We start from the raw sequence: 18,300 nt of genomic DNA, 5'->3' as shown, positions 1-18,300 counted from the left end.
CCAAGGCTGGGGGGTGGGAGGGAGAAAGATGCAAAGCGCGGGCTTCCTTTGGCCTTGGACAAGTCCTCCGGAGCGGGAGAAGACCAAGCTTGTCCTTTCCTGCTGGAGGACCTGGGCTACTCGTTTCCAGCTCTCCCTCTCCACCTCCCCCAGCCCCGCCCCAAAGTTTCTGTAACTCTTTCTGAATCTTTTTTTCATACATGGTTTACAGTAAGTTTATTGAGCTCTGAAAATTAAATTAGAATTTTGCTTGAGATTATACTGACTATACAGAGCAACGTGGGGATAGTTGATTTCTTTTTACTATCAAGTCATCCCATGCAAAAGCAGAGGGTATTTTCCTTTTTACTCAAATGACTTGTTTGTTCTTTATTATGTTTTTTTAAAATTCACTTTTTCATAGTGATCTATATATGATTGATTAATTCATGGACATTTTAGAGCTTTTGTTGCGATTGTGATTGGTATCTTATTGTAATTTTATTTTCAAATCACTTACTTGCAGTAGAAACAAAACCAATTAAAAAAATTATGGTAGAAAACATTTAACATAAAACTGACCATTTAAACTATTTTAAAGTATACATTTCAGTACTTTTAAGCATATTCACATTATTGTGCCACAAATCTCTAAAATTTTTTCATCTGGCAAAACTGAACTGTTGTACTCACTAAACAACAACCCTCCATCTCCTGTTCTCCCCAGCCCCCAGTGACCACGTTACTCTATGTTTCACTGAATGTGGCTGCTTTAGACATCTCATGTAAGTGTAGTCATGCAGTATTTGTCTTCTCGTGACTGGTTTATTTCACTTAGCATAATGTCCTCAAAGTTCATCCATGTTGTCGCATATGACAGGAGTTCCTTCCTTTTTTTAAAGCTGAATAATGTTCCATTGTATGTGAAGACCACATTGTTTATCCATTCATCTATTGATGGACATATGTGTTTTTTCCACCTCCTGGTTATTGTGAATAGTGCTGCTATGAACATGGGGGTGCAAATACGTGTTCAAGTCTCTACTTCTCTTTTAAAAAAAAACAGAAGCCATCCTAATGGTGATATTTCATTGTGGCTTTGATTTGCATTTCTCTAATGATTAGTGATGTTGAATATCTTTTCATATGCTTGTTGGCCATTTGTCTACCATCTTTAGAGACATGTCTATTCAAATCCTTTGTCCATTTTGAAATTTTTTTTTGAAATTGTTTTTGTGCGTGGTTTTATTTGTTGTTGCTGGGTTGTACAAATTTAAAAAAATATATTCTGGATACTAACCTCTTATCAGATATATGATTTGCAAGTTTTAGAAAGTAACCAAATTTTGTAGGTTGATCATACATGGGGCAATCTTGCTGGATTTTCTTACTGGTTTTAGTGTTTCATTTGTTACTGATATTCTCTCTCTTTGTCTCTCTGCAGGCAGATACTGTATCATCAGCCAACACTGAAAGTGTTCTTTCTTCCCTTCTAATCCTTAAAATTCGTTACTTTTATTTTTTTATAGCACAGACCATGACCTCCAGCGCTATGCTAAGCAGTAGCAGTGACAATGAGCATCATTCTTAAAGGAAATACACCTAAATGTTCTTCATTATATACAATGTTTGCTGTCAGTTTTTAAAAATCAAACCCTTAATTTGAGATAATTTTCGACTCACATGCAGTTGTAAGAAATAGTACAAACAGATCCCTTGTACCCTTTACCTAGTTTCCCCTGATGACGACACCTTGCAAAACCATGGTACAAAATCACGTCCGGGATACGCTGATACAGTCAAAATGCTGTATCACGGGGATTACTGTCATCACCAGGATACCTCACATTGCCCTTTTATAGCCACACCCACTTTTCTATTGCCCCACACCCTCCTTAACCTCTGGCAATTGCTAATCTGTTCTCCATTTTATAATTTTGTCATTGCAAGACTGTTTTATAAATGAAAATATACAGTTTACAACCTTTTGAGATTGGCTCTTTTCTCTCAGCATGTTTCTCTGGAGTTTACACAAGGCTGTCGCGTGTATCGGTAGCTCCTCCTTGCTGTTGCATTCCATGATATGGACATGGCACTGTCGGCTGAAGGGCATCTGGGTTGTTTCTAGTTTTTAGCTACTATGAATACAGCTGGGATAAACATTTATGTACAAGGTTTTGTGTGGACATAAATCTTCCTTTCTCAGATAAATGCCTAGTAGTATAATTGCTGAATTGCGTGGTAGTCGTACGTTCAGCTTGTTGAAGAAACTACAGGACTGTCTTTCAGAGTAGTTGTACCTACAATATGATGGGTAATCCAGTGTTTCAGCATTTTTGCCAGCATTTGGTTTGGTCTATTTTTAATTTTAGCCATTCTAATGGGTGTGTGGTGATATCTCACTATGTTTTAATTTGCATTCCCTAATGGCCTTTTGTATGCTTATTTGCCACCTGTATATCCTACTCTGTGAATTGCCTCTTCTTTTCCCTATTTTCTGTTGTTGTTGTTGTTTTGTAGGGGGAGGTAATTAGGTTTATTTATTTATTTAGTGGCGGTACTGGGGATTGAACCCAGGACCCCGTGCGTGCTAAGCACACTCTCTACCACTGAGCTATATCCTCACCCCATATTTTCTAATTAGAGTGTTTATTTTTACTGTTGAGTTTTCCATTCTGTAGCTTATCTCTTCATTTTTTTTTTTACAAGTTTTTCACAGAGCAAAAGTTTTCCATTTGGATGAGGTCCAATTTATCATTTTTTTTAATGGATCATGTTTTTAATGTCAACTCTAAGCATACTTTGCCTACCTCTAGATCTTAAAGATTTTCTCCTATTAAAATTTTTTTTTTATATTTTACAGTTTAGCCCATAATCCATCTTGGGTTTAGCGGTTTCTTTTTCCTCTCCTCCTCCTTCTTTTTCTTCTTGTGCTATGGATGTTCAGTTGTTCAGCATGATTTGTTGAAAAGGTGATCATTCTTCAATTGAACTGCTTTTTCACCTTTGTCAAAAATCATTTGGGCATATTTGTGTGGGTCTAGTTTTTGGGTTCTTTGCCCTATTCCATTGATCTATGTGCCTGGTCCTTCACCAGTAGCACACGGTATTGATTACTGTAGCTATATAAGTCTTGAAGTCAGAAAGATTGAATCTTCCCACTTTATCCTCAAGATTGTTTTAGCTATTCTAGTTCTTTCGATTTTCCATATAAATTTTAGAATACTTTTTCTATATCAATAAACAAATCTTGCCGGAATTTTGATACAAATGGAATTAAACCTGCGTATCAGTTTGGGGAGAATTGGCATCTTCATTATGTGGAGTCTTCCAAACCATGGATAGGATATATCCCTGCATTTATTTAGATATTCTTTGATTTTTTAAATTAGTGCTCTGCACTTTTCAGCATACAACCTTAGCATGTGTTTTGTTAGATTTATACTTAAATATTTTATTTTTGAGAAATTTAAAGTAATATTGATTTTTAATTTTGGTATTCATGTGTTATGAGTATATAGAAATACAATTGATTTTTGTATGTTTATCTCATATCCTATAAACTTAACTGAACTCACTTATTAGTTCAAGGAGTGTTTTTGTGGATTCCTTGGGATTTTTCTGTGTACAGTAGCCCATTGAACAACACAGGTTTGAACTGCGTGGGTCCACTTGTACACAGATTTCTTTAAATAAATGAACACCTACTTTGGTCCTACACGATCTGCAGTTGGTTGACCCACAAATGCAGAGCTGCATATATTGACAGCCTACTGTGAAGTTATACTTGAATTTTCTATCGCACGAGGGTCTGCACCCCTAACCCTTGCATTGGGTTCAACTGTATAAAATCATGTCATATGAAAATAGGAGTATTTAAAAATTTCTTCCTGTCTAATCAGTTTATCTTTTATTTTCTTTATTGCCTTATTGCACTAGCTAGAACTTCTAACACTACATTGACTAGGAATGGTAGGAGTGAGTATGTTACTTTCTATACTCATTCATGTTTTTCTCTGATTAATGATTGCATAATATATATTTTTTCATCATTTTACTTTTAACCTACCTGTATTGTTACACAAGCATACCTCAGAGATATTGCAAACTCAGTTCTAAATCATTGCAATAAAGAGAATGTCACAATAAAGTGAGTTGCATACTTTTTTTGGGCGGTTCCAGTGCATATAAATTTATATTTACACTGTACTGAAGTCTATTAAGTGTGCAATAACATTATGTCTAACAGAACAACGTACACAACTTTATTTTTCATTTATTTTTGTTTAAAAAAATTTTCCCCCTTTTTTCTGGGGGTGGGGAATTAGGTTAATTAATTAATTAATTAATTACTCATTTTAATGGAGGTGCTAGGGATTGAACCAGGGCCTCATGCGTGCTAATCACACACTCTACTACTGAGCTATACCCTCCCCACCTACCTACGTTAATTTAAAAGTAATGCTGTTGGAAAAATGGTGCTGACAGACTTGCTCAATGCAAGGTTGCCACAAACCTTCAATTTGTAAAAAACACAACATCTGCAAAGTGCAATAAAGTGAAGTCCAGTAAAATGAGGTAGGACTATATTTGAACTGTGATTCTTGTAGTTCACATATCCGGGGCTCACCTTTTAAAAATCAACTGTACCAATCTCTTTTTTAATTGATGTATTTAGACTTTTTACATTTGATGTAATTATTGATATGTGTTTTAGTCCACTTGAGCTGCCATCACAAAATACCACAGACTGGGTGGCTTAAACAACAGAAATTAATTTTCTCGCAGTTTGGAGGCTGGCAGTCTGCGATCAGGGTGCCAGCATGCTTGGTATCTGGTGAGAGCTCTCTTCCTGGCTTGCGGATGGCTGCCTTCTTGTATCGTCCCACAGACGGGGTGGCCATTTCTCAGGTCCTGGTGTCCTGGGTGGTCTGCTTTTTATCTTTACCCTTCAGAGTCTTCTTATGTTTGTTTTATACATAGTGCCTGGGGTTTTTAGTTGTATTTAGTGGGAAGAATAGGGAAATGTAGGTCTATTTCATCTTCCCAGATAGGTCCATTCCTATCTTCCTTCCTTCCTACAGAAATGTAGGTTTATTCCCACTTCACAGAAGTCTTTGCTGTAGGTTTTTGAGTACAACTTCCACTAAATTAAGTAGGTTTCCTTTTATTCCTAGTTTTCTGAGTTTTTAAAATAAAAAAAAATTGTAAACAGATGTTGAAATTTAAAAACAAGTTTTCCAGTATTGATTTATTTCATTATATATATTCTCCCTCTTAATCTCTTAATACAGTGAATTGTACTGAGAGATTTTTTTGACGTGAAATATCTTTGCATTCTTGGGATAAATCTTATTTGATCATCCTATAGTTACATATTAACTGTTGGTTCTATTTAGTTAGTATTTTACTTAAGGTGTTATATTTACTTTTATAAAGCATGGACATAAAATTTGCTTTTCATATATTTCCTTATTTATTTTTGCAGTAAAAATTCTTCTATACACTGAGCTGGGCAGATTTTGTTCTTCATTCTTTTTTTCTGGAACAACATATATATGCTCTTTCCAAAGGCCAGTTTTTGTTTTCATTAATTCTTTTACTGGTTTTAGTTCCCTATTTCATTGTTCTCTTTCCTTATGTTTATCATTTCCTTCCTTCTTTCTTTGGGTTTGTTCTGTTCCTCTTTACCTAACTTTTGAGTTGAATTCTTAGTTCATTTTATTTATTTTTAAAAAAAAATTTAGTTTCCTGATAAGTATAGTTAAAGGTAAAAAATGTCCAGAACTAGGACATTTACCTCAAAGTTACATCACAGATGACCAGCATTAGAGTCTTTTGGGGTACTTGATGAAAATGCAGATCTCTGGACACCCCTACACTTGCTAAATCAGAATTCCTGGGGTTGGAGCCTGAGGATTTGCATTGAAGCTCACTTTCTAGGAATTCTTAAGTACACTGAGGTTTAAAAAGCATGAATAAGCTGGTGGGGTTAATTACAAATTAATCTTATGAATGAAAAATTACACCAATGTGAATTAATTGGGGCAACTGGTCATTTCTTTAGTGTGAGGACACTGATGATGACTTTATCTAATACTTTCTAGTTGCCCTATCTTTTTTTTTCCTACTGTCTTTTAGTATTACTTCTACATTTACTTTTTTTGAGGTATAATTGACACATAACATCATATAGATTCAGGTGTACAACATAATGATTCGATATACACTGCAAAGTGATCACCACAATAAGTCAACATCCATCACCATAAATAGTTATGGATTATTTTTTCTATGTTGAGAACTTATAAATTTCACTCTCAGCAACTTTTAAATATGCAATACAATACCTAACTATAGTTATAACAATAGTTGCCATACTGTGCCTTACACCTCCACGACTAATTTATTTTCCAGCTGGAAATTTGTACCTTCTACATTGGACTATCAAAGTTTATTTTCACTAAGTCTTCTTTCTGCTGGTGCAAAGGAAAATGTCTTTGTTTGCCCTTTTAGTAATTAATTAAAGTTATAAATTAGAAGTTTAATTAAAAACTTTTAAGACATCCTTAGCTTTAATAAAAATATTTCCAAGGCATGTTCAAAGAGTGGCCACTAGATTGATGGTTTGAAGAACTAAATTGTATGTCAGTTGAGTTCAATAAATATTTATGAGCACTTATACATACAAGGCCCTTTGAACAAGAGTAAAAGAAGTGAGACACCATCAGTCCCTGGAGGAGCATATACTCTAAATATGCAGACAAAGCTAAACACATATTTGAACTGCAGTGTTCAAACCTAAAAAAAAAAAAAAAAGCATAAAGCCCTTTCTATGGTCTAAATGTTTGTGTCCCTCTCTCCCTAAAATTCATAAAGTTGAAGCCCTAATGTGTAATGTGCTGATATTAGGAGATGGAGCCTTCGGGAGGTGCTTAGGTCATGAGGGTGGGGCCCTCGGGAATGTGATTAGTGTTCGTATAAAAGAGACCTTACTGTGCTCCCTCGCCCCTTCGGCCATTCAGGAGACAGTAAGGAGGCACCAGCGCTGAACCAGGAAGAGGGCCGTCACCAGACCGAGATCATGCTGGCACCTTGATCTTGGACCTCCCAGCCTCCGGAACAGTGAGAAACAAATTTCTGTTGTTTATAAGCCACCCAGGCTCTGGCATTCTGTTATGGCAGCCCTAATGGACTAAGACAGCTCTCAGGAAAAAACATTTGAGCACTTACATTTGAATGTTTATTTATTTATAAATTACCATAAATTATCCATATGATTATACTCGCTATAACACACATAACTAGAAAAATTTAAAGTTGCCAAACCAATAGAAATAGAAATTCTAATATTTCCTTCCCATACCTCGAAGGATCTTTTGTGCATTTCCTGCAGTGTGCCCACTTCATTTTGGAAACCAGTGCTTTTGAAAACAGTTCATGCCTGTATACAATCAAGCACCAAGTTTTCTGTTACAGACAAAAATTACTTTAGAGAGAAATAAGAGCAAACCTAGAATGCCAGAACTGGGAAATGAACTGAATAAAATTCAGAACAAAATATATTTTAAAAATAGATCAAATAATAAGAAACATGTGCTTCGGGATACACTATAGGCTATTATGAGGAAGACACAGAGAACCCAGAACACAAATGAGTAACAGAGGGGGAAGAAAAACAAGACAGAAACTTAAACACTTTCTTTTGGGAAAATGTCTTCCTGCCTCCTGTTGAGTCTGTGCTGACACCTACAGGTTACAATTCACCAGTGATTTTACTTCAGGATTGTTTAGCGTATGCTCTTCTATGTCTACTGAAAAAAAATCAAAATAGTTTTTTTTTTAGCACGTTTTAGCAATAAAGTATTTTTATTTTATTTATTTTTTAAGTATTTTTTTAAAGTATAGTCAGTTACAATGTGTCAATTTCTGGTGTACAACATAATGTCCTAGTCATACATACATATACATATATTTGTTTTCATAGTCTTTTTCAAAAATTAATAGTTTATAAATTTAGTTATTTATATATTCACTTATTTCTGTTTGTCAGGGACTCTTGATATTGGAAACACTTCTCTTTATGGCTGTGTAGATTGGCTGTGTTCCTGAAAGTCTTGAATCACATTTTATATATTAATCATTTTTTTAAATGAAAAAATACATGCAAACAATTTAAAATAAGACAGAGAATTCTAGGAAGAATTGTAAACCACTGAATAGAAAATCTTTGCTTAAATAATGACTGTTGAATACAGATTTGCTGCCCACACACAAATGCACGTGTTCAACAAGCTGTCCATGCAGGGGCTGCTGGTTAGCACCTCTAAAAATGATGCTGAGGATACAAGAGGGAGAAGAAGACAGAATTCAAGGTCTAGCAACAGCGACAACAAAAATAACAACAATTCGAAAAGCGGTATTTTAAACTGTTCTGTATGAGGAGTGGGTGGCCTCAGTTGAAGGCAGAGAGGAGCTAGAGGCGGCAGCGGAAGGATAATTTAAGTTCCGTCTGTCTCTTCTCACGCCATCCTCCCACTTCCCTTCCCTTCCTGTTCCTTCCTTAAACCACGGTTGTAGGTTTCCATGCAGGGAAGAATCTTAGCGCATGAGGTGAGAGACAGTGTGGCTGGCACGCTTTGGGCATTTAATCCTTTACTTCTCCGGATCCAATCCCCAGGGTTGGTGGATTACAACAACAAAAGGTAAAGGAAATAACCACCTTGAATTCCTCCACTCAGAGATAAGTATTATCAAATTATTTTATTATTATTATTTTAAAAGGTGAGTATTATTCCAGGCCTCTCTCTACATCTAAGTATAATGGGGACTAGATATACAGATAGAAGTAAATAGGATGAAAGATTTTTATTTGAAGTTAATAGAAAAGAATGAAATGACACTAAAAAATTGCTTAAGTTCAAACAAATGTTTCTTCATGCTGATACTAGTTTCTAAGTTATTCTTGAAATTTGAGAAAAATTTATGACAAAAATTAACCTAAATGAAACTCTTATAAATATGTCTCAGCTGACATGTACATAAATAAATGTTCACTGCAGTAGAAACAAATGAAACTAAACTAAAGCAAGAGAAACACAAAAAAGAAAACACAATCTAGAAACCAACCTGAAGTCCACCAGTACTGGAGTAGATTAATTGTAATAAATCGTGATATAGTTATTCAATAGTACACAATGCAGCACTTTTAATGGATGACCTAGAATTACATCTATCAACATGAATAAAACTAAAAAAAAAAAAGTTGAACAAATACACATAGATAACATTTCATAAAAATTAAAACTCTATGAAATAATACTTTATAACATTTAAGGAGTCACAAATTTTAGTAAAAGTATTAAAAACAGGCACAATGATAATAAAACTGACTTCATGCTTGGTGACTACATCTGGGAAAGAAGGAAAAATGAAACTGTTCAGGGGCAGTAGAATTATAGTCATGGATTTCTTAAAAGATGTTTGTTATTGTTTTGCAGAGGTGTGGTCAGAGGACCCCTGGGAAAGGGAGATCCCTGAGATTCTTTTAGCAGATCCACAAGGTCAAAGCTATTCATAATACTAAGATGTTACTAGTCTATTTCCCTTTCATTCCCATGTGGACAGTAGAGTTCACCAAAGGCTACAACAGTATGTGATGACATCATTGCTCTAATAGTTAATGGATTGTGTGCTGCGTATAGTATTTTCTAAGGTAGTGAGTTTAGGATATTAACATCTGTATTTTCAGAAATTAACTCAGTTTGTTCTCAGTACTTTTGTTGTGCTCCAACCAGCTCTCTTCAGTTATATCTGCTTTAGTCTCTGTAATTTCATTCTCTTCCAAGAAGTCATTATTTTTAAATCCCAAAGTTTTTCCTGCTTCTATACAGAAACACATCAAGAATTAAGTTTATCTTGTTTGGCAACAATATTAAAATATTTTTCAAAAACATTTTTAATTTTCAAAATTTTATATGAAATGTATTATTTTAGAATGGAATAATGTTTTATTCTAAAATAAAATGTATTTATAATACATTTTCTTGTATTTAAGAATGGATTGTTGGCTTAAAATAGGGAGATGAGAAGATACATCTTTCTCATCTCTTGTCAACGTTGCCTGTGTCTGAAAAAGATGAAACTGACATGTCAGCAAGTTCTCTAATTCATGGAAAGGAAGAATATGTTTCGAAGAAACTGGGCAAAATTGTAAATATAAAAAAAATCAAAAGGTATTTCCTTCAGCTTTATAGATGTTAATAATTTACCTTGTATCTTATGCAATAGAACATTTTCAAAAACTAATATGGTTCCAATTAAGTTGCAGCATCATTTTGGGTCCAATAATTTGGTGTTCAAAAAAAAAGGGATTAAGTATTTTCAATGTAGATGTGACAAACTCTTTAAAAACCTTTTACAGGACATTATCATATTGCATTGGCTGGAGTTGCTCATACCATAGCAGACAGACTGGTAAAGCCTTATACAGTTGCATTGCCAGATGCCTGCTAGATGAAAAGTCAGTATAAGAAAAAATGGTACTGCCACCTTCCAATGATACATTAACTTGTCAAATGAAAGATTTAACTGCAAACATAAGGACTGAATCAATACCTTATGTGAAAAATTGTACCTTTGCCTTACAGATGGACTGATGTATAGGTAAGTATGGACGTACTGTTTTGCTTGCATTCATTTGGCATCAGCACAAACCAAACACTGAAGATCTTTTATGTGAGTGTTTGAGGACAAACACAGGGTGCTGAAAACATTAACAGTGTTGTATAAACTTTTTTGAATCTCATGGCTTCTCCTGTAAGAACTGTGTTAACATTTATACTGATGGTGGAAAAACAACGGTGGGTTATACAAGTGGTGCTTCAGCATGAATCAAGCTAATGATATCAAACTCTATTAGAAGTCCTTGTATTCTTTTTTTTGTGGGGGGGGGAGTGGGTGGGAGGTAATTAGGTTTATTTATTTACTTACTTTTAGAAGGATACTGGGGATTGAACCTAGGATCTTGTGCATGCTAATCAAGCGCTCTACCACTTGGGCTATACCCTCCCCACTGAAGTCATTGTATTCTTTACTACACACAGTCACTGTTTTTAAACAAGTCTGTTTCACTAGAGAATGTCCTTGATGAAGCAGTAAAAATTATTTTTATTAAATCTCAATTCTTGAGTACATTTTAAGAAATATTCTATGTGATGAAAAGTACCCATAAAGCACTTTTGCTGCATTTTGGAACATGGTGGTTGTCTCCATACTTAAAAAAAATTAAACAAAATTTTTATTACTTTTTTTTTTTTTTTGCTATTATTGTTTGTGGCGGCAGAGGGGTAATTAGGTTTCTTTATTTATTTAAATGGAGGTACTGGGGATTGAACATAAGACCTCACGCATGCTAAGCAAACACTTTACCACTGAGCTACACCTTCTGCCCTGCTACTTTCTTCATAGAATAAAAAATTTTTTCACTTGGAAAACTGATAGAAAACTGGTTATTCAGACTTGGGTTTGGCAGACATTTTCTTGAAAAGGAACAAGGTGAGATGGTCACTTCAAGGAAAACAACTGATTGAAACTGTTGCCAATGATAACATTTAGCCTTTCAAGTGAAAATTAGAATTTTGGGAAGCTACTGCGGGATAGTTAAAATTTTTTCTGATGGGATCAACAATACTAATGGTGATTTCTTGATGTTGTATAAAGTGTGTTAACATTTAAAATATCTGCATAATTCAGTGAACTGACATTTTCTAATGACCAATGCATGATGTTACAGAATCATGCATGAGTTTAAAAGATCCTTTCAAGGTGCAAGATAGGCCAGTAGATTTCAATGACTGCCTGTCATTTATTCCTGAACCAGAAACCTTAGACTCACCCTATATTCTTTCTTCTCCTTTGACCCTCTTCATTTTATTTCTCAATAGTTAGTGTAAATTCCACCTCCCAGACAGCCTTCAGCAGATTCACTCATCTTCATTACTACTCCTAATGCTTCCATTTAGAACTTGGGGTAATTTTACTTGTTTCTTAACATTTCTTGATCTTGCTACTGCCCCCTTCCCCTGCTTCTCTGTTTCACTTTATTCTCCAGTAAGCTGATCTGATTATAGCTCTTTATAAAAAACATGCTGATTCATGACTCCATCCTTTACATTCATGTGGTTTCCTTTGTCTAGAATGTCCGCCTCCTTCTGCCTACTTGGAAAACTCCAAGTTCTATCAACATTCCATTCAGGGGTCTCTTTCTCCAGGCAGCTTTTCTGACTCGTATCAATAAGAGTTAATCACTTTATTGCTCTGAGTTACCTTCTCCCCAACCATTGTAGTACTTATTATTCTGTAAAATGTTGGCTTTCTGCAGAATTCTTGTTACAGAATTATATTTTGGTTTGGTGATGTTTACCTATACTGAGCAATGCCATTAGAAACAAGTCTGTGAAACTCTACTGGGTTTCCTAAAGCAATATTGTTGGGAGGTGATTCTTCCAATTACAAGTTTCCTTTTTATAGGGACTTGAGAAAGATATTTCCACTCTTATCATCATATTAGTTATTCTCTGGATATATTTTATTATACAGTACTATTAACACTTTTTTTTGGAGTTGGTTGTCAGACAATTTTAAGCCACAATTGTGGCCCACCTCTAGCAAACCTAAGATTTTGGGATCTATGATAAGCCTCATTTTAGACTCTAGTGTGGTGTCTTGCTTCCTGAGAACTGAAGTCAGGCGTAGTCAGTTTTCCTGTATTGATAGAGAACTGGGAAGGAGTATGAGAACCACTAAGGTGCAGAGCCTGCAGCCTGAGATGGCTGCTGCGTCTGATTTACAGGGCAGTTGTTGCCCTTGGCAGGACAGATAGGTAGGTGGGTGACTCTTGGTGTTTGAGAAGCTTACAGATGTCACATGGTAGTATTTTCTCTTCTACTATATGCTTTATTTTCCTCTTGGAAAGGGGTTGTTGGATAATTTTTAACTTTCCCAAGAGACTGATTACTTCTTCCTCATTGTTTGATACGATGAAAAGTGATGTGCTAATCCCTGCTCTTACAGTATGCTTTTCCCATCTCCCCTTTCATAATCATTTTTCTCCCGCTTTACACAAGAAAGGCATACAGCTTACCTATCCCAAACATAATCCTCGTGCTTTAACCTGGGAATGAAATATTTCTGAGTACTAAAGAAAAGGACCATTCAAAAACCAGTGTCCACGAAGCCTCCTTTAATCACAGCGTTATGTCCTTCTTTGTCATCTATGTATATTTTCGTTAAGGGCAATGACCCTCAGCCATTCTGCCCCACAGGAGACATCTGGCAATATCTGCCAACATTTCTGGTTGTCACAACAGAAGGGCTGGGATTGAGGATCAGTGCTACTGGCATCCAGTGGGGAGAGGTGGGGGGTGCTACAGTGTACATCATACATTGCACAGGACAGTCCCCTACAATGAAGAATTATTCAACTCCAGATGTCAATAATGCCGCAGGTTGAGTAACCTCGAGTTAAGGGAGACACGTGGCTTAAGAAATGAAGGAGTTTTGGCCTATGCTGCAGTATTTCAGATTCAGATGATTCCTTGGTGGAGAAACTGGGACGCTGACAAATTTTCATCTGATGACTTTGATGCTTCCTCTCCTGATAACTGTTAAGACTGAATATTGCTCCTTGGCATTGGCAAGAAATACTGATGGTGGTGGTTTTTTCTTTCATTCAGTGACAAACTCACGGCAAGGTTCTGATCCTTGTCTGTTTCAGGATTAGAATATTTCAATTTTTAAAAATTCTGTAAAGAAATCCTAACTTGCTACAAAGCACTAAGTACTAACAAAGACCCACTCACTTGTGTCTCATCTGTACTTCACTTTCTTATTTTGCATGATTTTGAGGCAGTGAAGGCAAAAATCTCAACATTTATTTCTGACAGATCAACACTACATTTTGGAGTAAAATAAACACACATTGGGAGTACCTTAATAGATGTTTTGTCAAACTTATTCAGACTCATAAGAGAAATATTTTCGTTACCTTTTACCAAATATTATTGGATCGTATAAATACATTTTTTTACTTGGGTTCCAGTTTAGGATGTACTGTTATTTCTCTGCTCATTTATTTACTTTTATCATATACCCACTAGCTTAATTCAGATTAATCTGATGAAAATACCTTGTGGATTCTGCTGTAAGTAATGCACATAGCGATCAGTAATAGAATTTCTGTAAATTTCCACTTATTGGTGATCTAATATCTTCTCTTCATTTTTGTTGTTGATTTCCACCAAGTAGATTAAATTGTGGTCTTTAAAGCAGAAATCCATTTATGAATTAATACAAAACAAAACGTTCCCAAATGCAATCTTGGAGGTAACGCCTTAAACTTTAGAAACCCAGGTTCATTTATTTTGGATTAATTTCTCCCTCTTGGATGTTGGCACATTGTTCTACATCTGTGAAATACAGAATTAGAAAATAAATCATTTTCTACAATGAAATGAAATTATACAAGCACATTAAAGTGTCTATCTCTTTGCCGTATTTTTAAAAAACACTTCCAAATGACATAAAAAATGGAAAAAGGTCTTTATTCAGAACTTACTGAATTTTCATTTTCAATTTTGTGGGTTTGTTTGTTTCTTTCTAACCTCATTGCCACCTAGTTCAAGTTTCACAAACAAGATGCCTCTAAGTGAAAGGCTAACAGGTATAATTTTTAGTTATTTCATAAGAATTTGTAAAGCCTTTTTGGTATTGAGAAAGTGATAGAACCTAAGGTATGTGTAAAAACAGTTTTGAAGAAAACAAAATTGAAAGAAACTCTACATTTGTGTTGTGGGACTATTAAAAATGGTACTTAGTAATAGCTCACTATGTGAGTTTTTGGCATATAACTAAGAAGAAATATTTTTAAATTGAGTGAAGTTGCTATAACAAAATTCTTTCCATTCCCATACTTATTCTGTTCCCACACTTATGTATGTGAACAAAATTCTTTAGTTATTTCATATTAAAATTTATTTTAAGGGAATTCATATAACCGGAATCTGTCCTCACAATAAATAACTTTTATCAACATAAAGTTAGCAAAATAAAGCTCCCATCCATCTCAGTAAGAGACACATTTCCACTTAAATTTTACTTTTTAAAAATTTGTACTTCTTATATTTTTATTTACTAAAATCTGTATTATTCACATTGTTTTGATCAACCATGTAATTGTAATATTATCTTAATCCACCTGACTTTTTAAACCTTTACAAGAAATAAAAAATTCATTTTAAGAACAAATTTTTTTGCAAAGAAACATAATAGATGGATTAAGAAAATATTTCCAAGAAGAAAAATACATTCTATTAGGACAAAGCCAGGGTGGGGAACTCAAAAACATTTCTATAGGGGGAGTAAAATGAAGATATGAATTCAAAGGAAAAAGAAGTTATAAAGTAAAAATTCCAACTGTTAAGGAAGGCGTTGTTTGTACATTTTATTTTTTATTTATTTTTATTTAAAAATTAAAAAAATATTTATTCAGGTTTTTGGGGGGAGGAGGTAATTAGACTATTTATTTATTTAAATTTGTTTTTGTAATGGAGGTACTGGGGATTGAACCTAAGTAGTGCTAAGCATGCACTATACCACTGAGCTATATCCTTCCCTACGTCTGTGCATTTTAAAAATTAATGATGGGTGTCAAAACATGGCATTTGGATTTCATTGGACACATGATGGAGTGATTAACAGTTTTATACAAATGTGTTAATATATATAATATTTCAAAATTTATATTATTTGCAATTATTTGAATCCATGCTGAGAATTTCAGGTCAACTTAAACCCTGTGGGAAGAGGCATATGCTATTTCACAATTCTTTTAGGAGAGATGTGAAGGGGAGACCACTGAGTAATTCTTCTCCCTTCCTGTGTTACCCTCATAGGAACATAGACATACAACTGAAGAAGAGAACCTACCTAGGTGTCAGCAGAGGCAGGAAGGAGTGGTCAGTTTTTTTTTCCAGTTCTATGCCAGGAAGCCCAGTGAAACTGCGGAAGGAAACAATAAGGCAGAGATGCGCTAGTCTGGAAGCCCCTGGTATTCTGGAAGGCCTGCCCACATCCCGAATTACTAAACCCCAAATCTCCCTTCAGCTCAGTAGACTGTCCTATAACTTTCAGCAACTCTGCCCCATAGCAAAGACCCAGTTTTTCCGTTCCCTTCTACTTTGAACCCCTCTCCCTTAGTTACTTGATGATGAGGATACTGCGCTCTTTCACTACCTGGGAAGAGAACATGACCCGTGTGAAATGTGGGTGGAGGTGGAGGTCATGAGGTCCTGGGGCAAACCAATAATCTTGTATTTGAAGTCATATAAACATGTAAACGCCAGACCCAAGTATAAACATGTAAATGCCCGACCCAAGGTAGAATCTGGAAGCAATGGGTGAAAAGAGGAGTAAGGGCCAGGCATAGGACAATTGCACTCCTGAAGTCTGTCCTTCTGGCGGAAAGAAGTGGCTTTCCTCCAAGGAACCCTACATCTGGGGACCACACCAAGTTTCTTTGACACCAAATTTTCTCCCCATATACATTTGGGGTAGAGACCCCCTTTGACTATTCAATACACCATTTGTAGCACCATTTACACACATACATGCTTACCTAGAGGGTTTTTTTTGTTTGTTTTTGATCAAGTCTGGGACCTGTCCCTCACTAGGGACAAACTTGAGAAATGCAAGAAAATTCTTGGTGTGGATCTCTTGGAGGTAAGGAAATCATTGCTCGGGTGCCTGGGTGCCCTTCTGGTCACTCTCCAGGCTTCTGGCTCAGCTTCTCCAGCTCTTACAAACAAGCAGGGGAGATCTGAATGCAGCCCAGGCACTTGGAGTTCAGCCCACAGACTGACCATCCCTTGTAGATACTGGGTACTGCTGAGTTTGCAGTTCTCCATCTCGACTGCTTCTCAGATTGACCACGAGATGTTTCCACCAGCCTCTTGCCTCAGCGCCTCTGACCCAAGCAGCACATGCAAGGAGCTCACTTGTGCTGCCCCCTTCAGTGGTGGCTTCTTGATCACACCTTTTGCCAACCAGGCTGAGACTTGCCTGCCTGAGGTCATACTCCTCTCCATCCTCTACAGCACATTTGCGAGTCACTGTCTCTGCCCTGAGTATGAGTCATGGGGATATCCTGCACCTGCTTAACCATGGGAAGCCCAGAAGTTAAGATGAAGAGGCCACTCCCTTTCTACTCACTCCCTTTCTACTCAAGTTTTTCATCTATATTATCCAACCTCCACTCTAATAACAGGAACATCAAGAAAGACTAGGCCAGCAATTATGTCCATGATGACTATAAGGAGGTAGGAAGATGGCTTTTGAGAAAGGGGAAAGAGATGGCTCATGATTCTCTCTTGGCTGGATGCCTGGTCCTGCTTAAGGCACTCTGGATGGCTCCTGATTTCCTTGGTCTAAGAATAGATTTCCTTGGTCTGACAAGAGATTTCCTTCCCCGTATACCCCTTCATACCCACTCCCAGGCTGAGAGATGTGATGTGAGGCCAAGAGGATGGTGTCTGAGAGAGAAAACGGCTGTTGCCCAAACTAAGGCCACCTCAGGTTAAACGGAAAGAGTTACACACCCAGACAAACCCGTGAGAACTGAAGGGATAAATGTGCCACCTGCAGTATTCTCCCGGGATCGTCCCCAAAGACCTGGATTCCTTTAATGATTCCGCCAGGACAGAAGCACTCAGAGTACACCTCCCAGAAGTAAAGGGTCTAAAGGTCTGGGCAGATCCCCTCCATCCCTCCCTCGTCAGGGACGAGACTAATTCTCACTGCCTTCCCCCACCTCACTCCAGGACCCCAGGGCCCCACGGAAAGAACACGAGTGGAATCTAGAGGTTCGTATTTCTTCCTCACCACGTCAGCAGGGTAATCCCTGGAGGGGGAGGCTGGGCACAATCACCGTCCCAAATCTCACCCTACGATAGTGTCTCCTGCGCGTTCTTCAGGTATTTGCAGAGCCACCGGATACCCTCTTCCTCCAGGTAGGCGCTCCAGGCCTTTGCACTAGGCATCTCCCATAGAGCCTGGGGTTTCAAACCTCAGCGTCCGTTTCCGTCCAGGCCTTTAAGGCCGGGGTGCAGGCATTTTAACGAGGACTGTCTGAGGCGCGGAGAAGCAGGACTCCCCAGGAGCCCGGCTGACGTACCCAAAACACTGAGTCCAAGGTACACGCCTCCGCGAGTGAGCGGGGAGCGCTCCGGCCCCACCCACCTCAGGGCCTGAAGCTATGATTGGCTC

General features: G+C 36.8%; 1 long non-coding RNA gene across 2 annotated transcripts; it reads right to left on the bottom strand.

Moving 5' to 3' along the window:
• Positions 1 to 8,727: 8,727 nt before the first annotated feature.
• LOC123615084 (uncharacterized) lies at positions 8,728 to 18,232 on the bottom strand. 2 transcript variants are annotated; one of them, XR_006722617.2, is made up of 4 exons: positions 17,978 to 18,232; positions 15,967 to 16,038; positions 14,168 to 14,447; positions 8,728 to 13,747 (listed from the first exon to the last, which is right to left on the bottom strand). It is a non-coding gene; the product is annotated as an uncharacterized LOC123615084 (long non-coding RNA). The 2 variants fall into 2 exon arrangements; XR_006722616.2 differs by having other exon boundaries at positions 8,728 to 14,447; positions 17,978 to 18,230.
• Positions 18,233 to 18,300: the final 68 nt, after the last annotated feature.

Source organism: Camelus bactrianus, chromosome 20 (genome assembly GCF_048773025.1).
Source record: "Camelus bactrianus isolate YW-2024 breed Bactrian camel chromosome 20, ASM4877302v1, whole genome shotgun sequence".
In the NCBI taxonomy this organism is placed as follows: Eukaryota; Metazoa; Chordata; class Mammalia; order Artiodactyla; family Camelidae; genus Camelus; species Camelus bactrianus.
Note: the sequence above shows the minus strand (reverse complement) of the source record. Positions and strands in the feature narration are given on the sequence as shown.